We start from the raw sequence: 14,435 nt of genomic DNA, 5'->3' as shown, positions 1-14,435 counted from the left end.
CATGCTAAAAAGTCAACATTCAAATTGGTCGACACGAGCATTATGTCGACATGGGAAGGTCGACAGTCAAAAGGTCGACATGGGGTTTTTCACTTTTTATGGAGCCTACATGTACCGATAGGCGGTATTTCATGCCCTACCATCCTCTAGGGCAGAGGTGGGGAACCTCAGGACCGGGGGCCGTATGCGGCCCCCGTAGCCGGTCTGAGTGGCCCTCCTACCCACCCGGCAGCTTTGCTGGGAGTCAAGTACAGGGAACTTCTTGCGAGAGGTCGGTAGTTCTTGCGAGATTCCTCTTAATTAACAGCAACCAGAGACTGTCAGTCCTAGTCAGCGGCAGCCGCCGGAGCATAAGGTGGCTGCAGCAGGACAATTTGTAAGAGAAATTTTTACATATGGCCCCTGAAGGATTTTTCCACCATACAATTGGCCTTTGGCACAAAAAAGGTTCCCCACCCCTGCTCTAGGGCATGGTGGGAGAATAAAATAGTGTGCCGAGCGTATCGAGGCGCAGTGCCCGAAGCATGGCAAGAGCAGTGAGCCATGCAAGGGGACCTGGTGCACTTTAACCTGTGTCCATGTCGACTGTGTTGACATTCGGGTCAAAAACAGTGAAAACCTCATGTCGACCTTTTGACTGTCGACCTTCCCCATGTCAACCTAATGCTTGTGTCGCCATTCCCCATGTCGACCTAATGCTTGCGTCGACCTATTTGAATGTCGACTTTTAACCATGTCGACCTTTTTACATGTCAACTGTTTTGCATGTCAAACTTCTTGTTTGTCGACCTAATGGTTGTCGACCTTTTTGTTGTCTTCCCCTTGTCCCACACCCGACTGGTTGCCCATAGCAACATCCCATATGAAATAGAACTCCCATCTTAGTAAATTTCCCCCACAATGCCCCCCTGTAGCGCCACTTACACTGATAATGCCCCCCCTAGTTCCGCTTAAACACATAATGCCCCCTGAAGGGCTGCTTACCTACATCTTGTCAGGGCAACACACTCAATGCAAGGGAGGGTTACATGCTTGCTGCCAGTTACGGTTACATGCTCCTTTCCAGGGGGTTACAAGCTTGTTGCTTGGAGGTGTTACATGCTCTTTGCTAGGGGAAGTTATATGTTCATTGCTAAAGGGGGTTAAATGTTTGTTGCCAGGGGGATACATGCTTGTTGCTAGGGGAAGTTACATGCTCATTGCCAGGGGTTGCAGGCAGAGGGAATGGTAGCTTCATGGTGCAAGTTGCAGGGGTAATTAGGACAGCGCTACTTCCAAGTATCACTGAGCACCCTGCGCTTCCCTGACAGGCGGTAGAGGTGCAGGAAGTCCTCTAGCACCTTTCTCCTTTATGACGGAGGACATTTTTAGAGGGGTGAAGGGTCTCTGTCTGCATGTGGACAGAGACTCTGCACCCATGTGGCGATGCTTCCCCAAACAGAGTGCCCTGTCTTCTGGCACAGTGGAGGAGGGAGGAGAGGGGGCTGGCAGTGCCCTTTGTTTTACATTTTTGGACCAATAGTAATTCTCTTGTTTTTCTCTTGTATTTTTTGTCATACCAAGGCTAAAGGGGCCTACACACAGGGAAATGTTGCTGAGTGATCTGAGCACTGCAGATCCCTCAAAAAGACTGCTCAGCACCCAGCATTGCATAGTGATGTGTCAGGGGTGTGCTGAGCGATCTGTCAGGGCCAGTGTTCTCCGCTGAGAACACTGGCCCTGACTGGAGATTAATTAGATTTATCCAACATGCTGGATCTTAATCGCTTAGAAAGTGGCCTGAAATCATCCTGTGTGTAGGCCCCTGCAGTTCTTATTTTTACCTTATCTTAAGCCCTGTACACACGGTGAGATGTTGGCTAATGGACAATTTTGAATAAGCGATTTTGGCTAGATGTACTGGAGATTTAATTAGGTGATTTTGTCTAAGCAATGAAAATCTATGATCTAGTCAAAATGACCTTGCCTGCACAGTCAATGTATGCTAAGCAATCTCTGCTAGACAATATTGACTATGGCTTCAGAAACTTCTAGGAGATTTCGACTATCTAGTCATATCTCCTGCCAAAATCTCTCAGTGTGTACACCCCTTTACCCTTCCCCTTCCTTTTTTTCCCTGTCTTTTTTATTGGTATTATAATTGTTTTTATTTATTTTTTTAATGTATATTTTATTACGGGATTGAAATGTATGTAACATACAGTACTACTTTATTTTGTAAACCACAGATATCCCTGTTGTGTGAATTATAACATTTTCAATAAAAACAAGATAAATAAAAACTATTTAACAGCTATAATTCATATTTTTTTAATAGATTTTTATTTACTCTATTTTAAAATCTATTCGCTTTTTTTTACAGGATTCTTACCCAATAGTAGCTATATTAGATGTTGCATAATCCTATTTCGTTTACCACCTTACCTGGTGTGTAACGTGAGTCACATAGTTACCTGTACAAGTTGGTTATATTGATGTGAGCTGTTATTTGTGCCAAAATAGCATACAGCTATCATACAGACTGGCCGCCCAGGACAAAGGTATGAGACAACAGTATATACAGACATCCCTAATCTCTGACAGAAAAGCATTATGCCCCTTCTATGACAACATACTATTAATACCATTGTTCTGGAGCCGGCTCCTCCCTTCTGCCACTTGTTCCTTTTCTCTCTAGTGTTCTCTGGACCTCAAGGTCTTGATAAGATTTGTGTAGAGGAGGAGAGTTAGTATTTGGGATTAGCCCCTACACCAGAAGACATCTATCACACGGGCAGACCACAGCTACAAGCCCAAAGTACTCCCTTCTCACTTGGATTTTGGGGAACAGCCCAACCAGCAGTTTGCATGGAGGACCTGAAAGCTTTCTCTTTGGACTCTTGCCTAGAAGGATATGGTCCTCTGGTGCAGGTGTCTCACCAGCCCTGCCTTCAACCACCTATGGGGTCACCTGGATTCTCCATGACCCACTGTCTCCCTCAAAACCCAATCAGAACTTGTTGTCCTGGAGGATACACCAATCCTGGGGAGCTACCTATGTACCAAGACAACATCGGGGGTGCAGACTGGTATGGAAATAGTCAGGAAATGCATTACCCTTCGTGTAAGTATATAACACGCCAGGACTAGAACATAGCATATATGCCTAACCTTTTTTATACACCAAAATTGTCCTTTTTGTAAGAAGAACATCTTTATTTCTTAGTTCCACTGAGTTATCAACACTATATTTACACATTCTATTGTACTACACAATCACACATCCTGTAACTATATTTTTTTTTACATTTTATTTTCTATTATATTTGTTATTATAGGATTTATACTTTTTTTTTACTACTTCTTTTTACTTTTTAGTTGAAACCTATTCACAGATATTGTTGTTAAATGCACAATTCACTTTCGGTCTTGAGATCTAGTAATAATTATCTTTAGATAGCCTGAAAAGTGACAAGTATACACTGTGAATATCTATTAGGTTATCACCAGTCATGGCACCAACTGCTCTTGTAATCAGAGGACTGCTGTCAGAGGAACCTACAGGTGATAACATTTTAAAGTCCAGGGCGAGTCCTGAGTTGTAAAATGAGGATTTAAATTTTTTGTTATAATTAGAATAAATGTTTTTTGTTTTTTTGTCCACATTTTTATTTAAATAGTGAGCCCTTATTGGGTTTAAAAAAACCTTCTATAAATTAAAACCATGTTCCTAAAAAAATCCATAGAATAGACTCATTTTTAAAGCAATTATTCTCTTATCTCGGTGTATTTTTTTACTGTTTTTCTAGAATCTATTGTAGCAGACAGACATCTATTTACCCATAGAATAGGGTTATTGTAGATCTTATCTCTAGCCTTAATCCAATATTTGAATTAGAATATCGGTGACCTCATCAGACAGACAAGTCTATACTATAGTCTTGTAATTCTTAGTAATAGATACATATGTTATGTATAATTATATATAATTATATGGAATAATCTGTAATAGAAAACATTATGTTTTCACGGCAATTATGTTCCAATATATTTCGTTATAATTCAGAAAAAAATACTACAAAGAATTTAACGTGACCCCTATTTGCCTTGGCCTGTACAAAAATTTTGCATGCGCATAAAATACATTTAATTTTATAGCGCGGTTGGTGGTTTGTAGTAGGATGAAAGAAGAACCGGTTAATTTGTAGCCATTTCGAGTATCGATACATCCAGGGAAAGAACTGTAGGGACAATTTTATCAGAAGCGGAGAACTTAATCTTTAAAATGGTACTTCATTTATCGATTTTGGTTAAGTGTGAAGGGAGAAAAAGGGATCGTCAGCAAAAATCATCTTCTAGAAATAATATATATAACTAAAGCAATTGGCATCACAGTGAGAATTTTTTTCTATTGAAAAAAAAAAATCCAAAGATGATGTATTTGTAATTGTAATTGTATTACATTTATTGGAAATTCTTAGATATTTTCCAAAAAAAGGAGAATGCATTCATTTCATAAATTTCTGCTGTTAGAATATAATAATAACAATGACTTTCATATAAAATCTGAAATAACTTAATACATGTCATATACTCCATTATTTCCTTTTTAGTCTCTAGATTAATTACTCCGGGATTTAATGTGTCGGCTTCTGGCTGCCTTGGATATATCGGAGATGGAGCAAAAACTTCCCTTTACTTTCAGCATACATCTAAAAGAAAAAGGAGGGTCCTCTTCTCCCAGGCCCAAGTGTATGAACTAGAAAAGAGATTCGAGCAGCAGAAGTATCTCACGGCCCCTGAGAGAGAGCAGCTGGCTAAGAACATCCATCTTACACCTAACCAGGTCAAGATCTGGTTCCAGAACCATCGGTACAAAATGAAAAGGCAAGCTAAGAACAGGGAGGATCTGGGTGAAGAAGATTCCAAACCCTACAATGTGGAGTCTGATGAGGTCAAGGTGGCTTGTCGAAGCCCCTGCACTTCCCTAGAGGATTATGGTGATATGAAGCTGGAATACAAGGGTTCCATGCAAGACCAGCACCTCCATGGCCAAGGTCTGCTGATAGCACAAGACTTCCTCAGCTCTGCCTCAGACATCCATGAATTTGACAAATCTGCTCGAAATATGGTCTTCAAACCTTGGTGACTGGTGGTGGTAAATTCACTCCTGTATATACATATATTGTATACTAAAAGAATTGCTGGCTCATAGGATACATGCCTCAACTGCCCTCCACTTCCCTGTTTGCCAATGTATATGCGAGTTTCACAATAAGGATATATATTTGCAGTAGGTTACACAGAAAATGTTCCAAAGCCATGTTTGAGAAGTTACAGAGGATTTTATTTACAGTATATGCAAAGTGTCTACTTATTGAAATCATAATGCTTTAAGACTTAACATTTTCCAACTAATAAAATATAATGACTAATAACTGCCATTTAGTATGTACAAGCACAAAGCACGATTAGTCTTGTGATTGTGGAGGTGACCTAGGTGGAGGTGGAGGTGGTTGTGGAGGTCACGTTAAGTTGAACGTAAAGAGATTTTTGCTGCATAAAGTACACATTTTACTTCTTCGTTTGGTGGCTATAGGAATAGTAGGTTGCATCTTGCTCTAATAATTGCTTGCAGCTCTTTACAGGGTGGATGAGGGGGAAATTAGGGGGCAGATAAGTGTCTCCAAAGTACAATATGGGTGTGTGGAGCAAATATGAGCTATGGAGACTGGTGCACAGATAAATATTAATTTGTCAGTAGCCGGGAAACATGAAGCGTGATCGACCACCGGTGCGAACTACACAATGATGGTGATGATACAAATGATGTCATTTCCTGATGCATTTGAAGCTTATAATTTACATTCAAATCAACGGAACCCCCGGTATCTTCAGACACACTATGCTATTGTTCATCACCTTCAGATAATGTACAATACTGGGCTTTTAGAGACTATTGTACCTTATAAACTCACATCTTGGGGTCTAAGGGTTTTCTAATACAAATACCAAAAGCATAAGAAAAATGACTGTGTTTATATTAATGTATAGACAAATAGAACAAATCAGTTTGGTAAGAGAACAATAGACTATTCTGTCAACAGAAGCACCTTTCAAATATCATTAAAGGGAACTGGAAGTGATGCGAAAATAACAACAGACCCTATAATGCGAAGGTGTTATAATAATCGTTTTTCAGAACTAAAAACAAGCATTTAAAACTTCAGAAAAATATTTGTGAGAAAGTATAATAAATAGTATATAAAAATAATAAAAATAATTCTGTATGTTGGTATATTCATTATTTTGATTGATAACCCTGTTGACCCATCCTGTAAAACAATCTGATATTTTCATAAATATTACTTATGAGATATATATATATATATATATATATATATATATATATATATATACACTATCAAAAAAATCTATTAACTTTATTGCCATAAAAAGGAAGGTTTTTAATTTTATTTACACCTTACATTTGTAATCCAATTTATTTTTTATATATTTTGAATTGCTCATACAATTAACAGTAAAACATTTTTTCAAAATATACAAAACTATGCATACAGTATGTTCATAAGCATTTTTCATAAGAAAGCACTTTGGATAAGGGAAAACAAAAATTCTGGCTTCATGTTTAGAAATAATATTTTTTTAGAGACATAAGTCTATTCATTGATGATAATAATAATAATAATAATAATAATAATAATAATAATAATAATAATAATAATAATAAAAACATTAAAATAAAAATGCAAGCATAAAACAAAAAGGGAAAAATTTCTTTAATGGTTTAAAAACTCTTAAAATTGATTAACATTCTATCAGAATATGTTACTTTTAAAATGTAAATTTTTGCTATTTAGTTGCAATATACATTAAATCAAAACTACTTTCTCGTAGCAATGAAAAGAGAATAAAACTATTAAACTTGTGTACAATTTTAATTTATACAATATTACATTTGTAAGACTCCTCCACCATCAAAAGTAACTGTAATTTATTTTGCAATTGTATTTTTTTGCCATATTCATGTGTAATAATTGCAAATGACATAAAAGCACATTGGGGGTTATTCTAGTTCACTCTTTCGGACAAAATCCTTCTTAGATGGACAAAGCCATGTGCACTGCAGGTGGGGCAGATGTTACTTGTGCAGAGAGAATTAGATTTGGGTGGGGTTTTACTTCAAAGTGAGATCTATATTGCAGTGTAAAAATAAAGCAGCCAGTATTTACCCAGCACAGAAACAAAATAACTCACCCAAATCTAACTCTCTCTGCACATGTTACATCTGCCCCCCTGCAGTGCACATGGTTTTGTCCATCTAAGAAGGATTTTGTCAGAAAGAATGAACTAGAATAAGGCCCATTGACGTCACTTTTTTTTTAAAAATACTCAGTATTTGTTTTTGCTTTCCTTTGCTTTCCTTTTATCTTTCATAAAATCGATTATTTGGTTTAAATATTTTTGTGACTATTTATTGTATATTTGCATTATGAGGAAGGTAGTAAATAAAGCTTTGTAACAATTTTACGTATTCCAATCAATCCACTTACAGTGTCACTTCTCAATATGTATCAAGCTTATAAAAAATTGATAGAGTGGAGAGTGATAAATAACCAGCCAATCAGTTCTTACCTCTCATTTTTAAAACCCAGTCTGTAACATGACAGGTAGGAGCTGATTGGCTGCTTGCTTATCGCTCTCCACTTTTTTAACTTTTTGAAGCTTAATACATCTGGCCCTAAGATTATTTATATAGTGACAATTTTGCATGTATTGCCCTCTGTCGCTGCTAAACCATATTTGTCATTCTAAAAAAATATTAAAAGTTGTTTTCAATTACCATATGTGAAACAAATATTTGTTGTAGCACTAATTTATCTTAATTTAATTAGCAACTGATTGAAGTAAGATTACCTGTGTCTGGTCTCCTGCCCAGACACATAACAATTACAAAACTATAACTATACAAAAAATACTCCTGATGAAACCGCCCACCTTGTTTTGATAAATTGTTGTAATTATGCTACAACCATCTAATCAGCTGAACGTATTGATGATCAATTTTGCTTGAAACAAAAAATCATTTTTTGCAAAAAATTTTTTGGTTTATTTATAATAAAATATTGAAGCTCTCCCATTGCCTATAACGAAAGGATTAATTAAAGTTTTACAAAATATAATTCCTTCTACAGCTAGGTGTTGGTTATATACACTGTACTAAAGTGTTTTTTTTGTTGTTGTGGGGGTGGGGTTACAGACAGTGTATGGAATACACTAGCTAGGCCTTCACAGTTATGTGTGCTACTACGGGGCCGGTGGTTGGATGTAGGATAAGATATATTTGCTTATTTAAACTGCAAAAAAAAAAAAAAAGATCCTTTAAGCTCTGACAGGAAAGTAACAGAATAAGAAGTACCTCTCACCAGACGAAATTAAGGCACTTGCTTTGTGAACTGTTTGTTTTGGCGATCTCTGCAGAAAGTCTTTGTGGTGGACAGAACTTTTGAATCTGGTGTTTGAAGCTCTATGTTGCATCCACTGATATAACTACATAAAAAATACATTTAACAAAAAACTTACTTACCTATAAACATAACCGGACCTGCAGATAATATGTAATATAAAATCTAATAAATAAAAGTACTCTGTGACAAACTGTCCAGAATTAGTTTCAATCTGCTGGACCGGGTATGGGTCATTGTGTTGACCCCGTTTTAGGTTGACATGCATTGGGTCGACCGTTGAAGGTCGTCAGATCTTAGGTAGACACCTGAAATAGGTCGACGTGGCTAAGGTAGACAGGGTTGGAAGGTTGATGCAAGTATTAGGTCGACAATGGCAAGGACGAGTCAAAAAGATGACATGAGTTTTTCACTTTTTTTGGGCCCAAATGTCGACATAATCCACATGGCCACAGTCAAACTGTAGGGCATCCCCTCGCTGCTTATTCTCTCACCATGCTGCAGTGGATGGTAGGGCATGGAATACCACCTATCGGCACCTCACGGCTAAGAAAAAGTGAATAACTCATGTTGACTGTTGACCTTGCCATTGTTGACCCAAAGTTTGTGTCAACTTTCCGACCTTAGCCATGTCGACCTAATTCAGGTGTTGACCTAAGCCCCGTCGACCTTCAGTGGTCGACCGAATGCATGTCAACCTAAATAGGGTATACCAGTCTACGGGGTGTATTCAATGCCATCGGTGAGCGATGCAGCGAGCAGAGCCGATAGCTCGCCGTCAGAGTATTCAATGTCCTCTCCATTCACTCCCCATTTCCACCTCGCTGGTTCTTTAGAGTGAGGTGGAAACAGTGAGTGTGGCCATCAAAATGCAGCAGACTCGAGGGGTTGACACGCCGAAAATGAGCCATCCTCACCATACAAACCCCCCTCGCCGCCGGTTTGAATACACCCCTACTTGTTTATCTACCATTTTATATATCCTAAAAAAATATCCATTTAGGATTGGATTTCAGGAAGAACCATGAAACAGAGAGGGAACAAGTCATTTTGACACCCGTCGTTAACACCCGTTGTTATGTCGTTAACATACATGGAGCACGCATTAGACAAGTTCTTAAACAATATCACTCAGAAGGTCCCTAAAGTATCTAGCTAAAGTCATACATATATTTGTTTCATTAGACCTAGAGGGATGCAGTCGACCTGCCAGTGCTTGGGATGACAGCAGTCAAAACCCTGACTGGTCAAAAGTCACAGGGAGAGCGGGTTAGGTACTAAACTAAGTATGGAATGGGGCCTACACACGGGGCGATTTCAGGTCATTTTCTAAGCGATCTTAGTAGAATGCTTAGAACTTAACCCTACATTGCTCCGTGTGTAGGGACCGTAGTGATGCGCGGCCTCCCTTGTCGCTATCGCTGTGGCGATTCACATCCAGCATACTGGATAAATCTATTTACATCACCAGTCAGGGCCAGTGTTCTCCGCTGAGAACATTGGTCCTGACAGATCACTCAGGACACATAGCTGACACACCTAGCGTCACTCAGATCGCTCAGCAGTCGCTACATCAGGGTTGGTGGTCAACCATACTTTCTAATATTTTAATACGGAGCTGCATCCTGACTTTGAGAAAGACACCCATCACCTGACTGGAAGCTGGGATCATGACTGCGGAGGCAAGGGGCTGCTCTCACTTGCTTATCGCTGCTGGCAATTTACAGTGGATACAAGGGGTTCGGACACGGGAGTGGAGGTACAAAATCTAAACTGTCTTTCCCACCCCATGTACCCAAAGTGGATACAAGAAGTATCAGGACTGTGTTTCATGGTTTTATTTTTTTTCTGTTTTTTTTATGCACTTAATTTTAGTGGGAGTGACTGCATTCGTTTCCAGTGTGAATAATAAATATACATTTTGATTGGAACGTTGTTGAAAAGGATATCACTATTCATACATCAACCTAGGCGCCTTCCATTCTACCTCCCTATTCTCCTGTTTTCTTTTTGCTGACATTTATTACTTGCTGATGGAACCAGTGTGGAGGCTATTAGGCTGTCGGAAGAGCGCACCTGATCAAAATCACACACCTCCCCATACGGTGGGCAAACCCCCCCCCCCCACGCACATCTCCTCCGTGGCAGCATTCATTTCCCATGATTCTGGGCTTTTCGGGGGAGAGGGGCAGGGCTAATGATGCAAACCGTGCCGTTTAGCCACGCCCCCTCCTCAAAGACCCTCAAATTGCTGGATTTGAAGTACTGGGGGCGGGGATTGATGACGTCTACATCAGGCTCGGCCCCCCCGAAGTGCTGCTCCTGGAGAGGAGACTTTAAAAGTAGGCAACCCTGCGCTACATGCAGGGGCGGATCCAGGATAAAATGACAGGGGGGGCACCATGATAAAAAAGGGTTTGGGTGGGGGAGGGGCGGTGTTAGTGGTGCCAGTGTACATGCTAAGAGAGCGGCAGGAGAGGGTGGGAATGGAATTAAAAATAGACCCTGGCATTTAAAGTACGCAGGCCCACCATGGCGACAAAAGTGAAGGATGTAGTTGTGCGCGCGCCAAAGGCGCGCTCCAGAAAAGGGTGTGTGGCCACTCAACAGGGGGCGTGTCAACACCATATAGAACTTCTACACATTATGCAACAAAATACTAGACCCCATTATACTTGCCCTTTACACATGATGCCAAATGGAATGAGCCAACATTCAAATAATGGGTACTTCTTTACTTTCACGGCGCCACTAGATAGGACAGATAGGATACTAGATAGGATACGATTTTGTATGCGATTTGACATAAGATATCGCATAAGATATAGGATAAGATTTACTATACATTTGATTACCCCACTATCCACTAGGGCGTGGAGTTGATTTTATATAGCGTGGCGAGCGCAGCGAGCCACCGAGCCCGAAGCGTGGCGAGCGGACACGGAATGTATTTTATGGAATTGCATGCAAATGGCATGCAATATTGGGAACTTGCTTTGAAACAACATCCGTGTCCCCTCGCGGGGCTCGCTGCGCTCGCCACGCATGGGGCTCGGTGGCTCGCTGCGCTCGCCACGCTATATAAAATCAACTCCACGCCCTAGTGGATAGTGGGGTAATGAAATGGATAGTAAATCTTATCCTATATCTTATGCGATATCTTATGTCAAATCGCATACAAAATCGTATCCTATCTAGTATCCTATCTGTCCTATCTAGTGGCGCCGTGAAAGTAAAGAAGTACCAAATAATGAAACATGGATTGTGTCAAAATTCACATAATGCCACATGGATTGAGCCAAAATTTACATAATAACACACACGGATTGAGCCAAAATTCACATAATGCCAAATGGATTGTGTCAAAATTCACATAATGCCACACGGATTGAGCCAAATGCATAAAATGCCATACTGATTGAGCCAAACTTCACATAATGCCACACGGATTGAGCCAAAATTCACATAATGCCACACGGATTGGGAAAAAATTCACATAATGCCACACGGATTGAGCCAAAGTTCCCATAATGCCACATGGATTGAGCCAAAATTCACATAATGCCACACGCATTGAGACAAAATTCAAATAATGCCACATGGATTGAGCCAGGATTCACATAATGCCACACAGATTAAGCCAAAATTCACAATACACTTCATAAACAGGGACTTTGTCCACCAAAGGCGCGCATTAAACATTTACACCATAATGTCCAATACACATTAAGTTACACGCCATTATGTCCATTATGTGTTATGCCAAACACCATAATGCCTATTAAAAATTATGCTACATAAGTGCTGCTTCTCTACATGCTCATTGCCAAGGGTTTCATGCTCATTGCCAGAGGTTTCATGCTCATTGCCATGTGGGATTACATGCTCATTGCCAAGGGGGGATACATGCTCGTGGTAAATGGGGGACAACCGCCGCCAGGCAGAAGTGATAGCCACTGACAGTGTCAGAGCCTGGCTGTATTCAGAGCACTGCAGGTCCCGGCTATTTGAAATAATACCCCTTTCACACCAGAAAATGCATTCCCAGGTTGGCCCCTTTTACACCAGCCTAGTCCCTGCATTTTCTGGTGTGAGGGGGAGAGAAAACCACCCCTCCCCCATTTAACCAGTTATCTCATTTAACCGGCTATATCTTCGGAACCAACTGACCCATTTACATGAGACAAGTATTATATTGAAGAACTTTTGAGTGTGCTTTGAATGATTTTGGTCCAGTGAAACTGGAATGTTTGGTTCCAGAGTAATCTGCCCTCAAAAACATGAACAGCCATGAAATTACATTTCAAAAATAAAAAAATCGGTTTACACGCAATATCTCTAGAACCAATTAACCGATTTGGACCAGCCTGGTATCATATTGAAGGCCCAGCGATTTGGAATTGAATGAAATCAACCACAAGCTTCTGTGATGCCAGGGCGGGAACTGTCAGCCGTCGGAACCGGATGGGGGTCGGAATTGACATCTCCCATATTATCCTATGGGGAAAAAATGTTACAGGTTTGCCAGGCGATATCTCCGGTTCCCGGGGGGCTAGAGACACGGGGCTGGGCTTGTTGGAAAGCTCTGGTCCTCAGCTACAAAATAAATGACAGGGGGGGCACGTGCCCGGGTGCCCCCCCCCCTGAATCCGCCACTGGCTACATGTGTAGGCCCCTTTAGGGTTAGGCGCTAAAGGGGAGGTTTAGGTTTAGGCTGCAGGGTAGGGGATGGTTAGGATCAGGCTGCAGGGTAGGGGAGGGTTAGGTTTAGGCTGCAGGATAGGGGAGGGTTAGGTTTAGGCTGCAGGGTAGGGGATGGTTAGGATTAGACTGCAGGGTAGGGGATGGTTAGGGTTAGGCTGCAGGGTAGGGGATGGTTAGGATTAGGCTGCAGGGTAGGGGATGGTTAGGGTTAGGCTGCAGGGTAGGGGATGGTTAGGGTTAGGCACTAATGGGGGATGGTTTAGGCACTAATGGGGGATGGTTAGGGTTAGACATCAGGTAAGTAGGATTATGGGGTAGAGGGAAAGGGTTAGTATACTTACGTAGTAGCTGTCGGGATACTAACCAGTGGGATGGAGCTGTTGGTTTTATGACCACCACCGTCCTTAGTGCTAGTATTATGGATCAGACCCTGTCAGGACTACCGCAATGCCCTCTATCTGGGACTCCCAGTAAAAGAATTGCACCACTTGCAGATGGTAAAATATGCAGCTGCCAGGCTATTAACCATCCAGCCCCTTTCCAGACACATTACACCCATTCTCTACTCCCTGCTTTGGTTGCCTGTAAGATGGCAAATCTGTTTTGAGATCGGCTCACTGACATTCAAAGTCCTAAATGAGCAGGGCCCAAGTTACCTCCAGCAGCTTCTGATTCCTTATTGTCCCTCTCGATTACTACAGTCTGTGAATGCTGTAAATGAAATACCTAGGATTTCCCTGAATGTGGGGGTCAAGCTTTACCTCACTTTTAAAGTAAAATGTTGGGATCCTGTGTTGTTATTATTATTACATGTCATTTTGGGGAGGTTTAAAAATGATGGCCTCAAATTACCCTAAAATCAACGTTTGTGTTGCTTTACACACCGTGCATTTAGGGGATTATTCAAATATAAGCGATCCTCCGCACGTTGGCACAGGGGACGGATTTTTTTGTGTCTGCGCATGTGCAGACGCAGGGTGTGACTCCATGATCGCTCCATGTTCGCCATACCGCTCGCACCTACCAGTGCTGGAAGGCTGATATCTCTGGTTCTGGGAACAGTAGAGACAAGCTACTAGTATCCATCAAAGGGGAAGAGTCTCAGCTTTTGGAATGTACCCTCAGAAAAACTTTAAGTCAGACAGAACCTGAAATATCTGACTGGGAAGAGCAATTAACAGACTTGGATGGGGACCACAACTTTGAAGTCAGATATCTCCGGTTCCCAAGGGCCGATTTTTAAAATTCTTGTACCCATGGAAAGAG

The sequence above is a fragment of the Crinia signifera genome, chromosome 9, assembly GCF_055691185.1.
Source record: "Crinia signifera chromosome 9, ASM5569118v1, whole genome shotgun sequence".
NCBI classification, from domain to species: Eukaryota; Metazoa; Chordata; class Amphibia; order Anura; family Myobatrachidae; genus Crinia; species Crinia signifera.
This window is presented reverse-complemented; position numbering follows the sequence as displayed.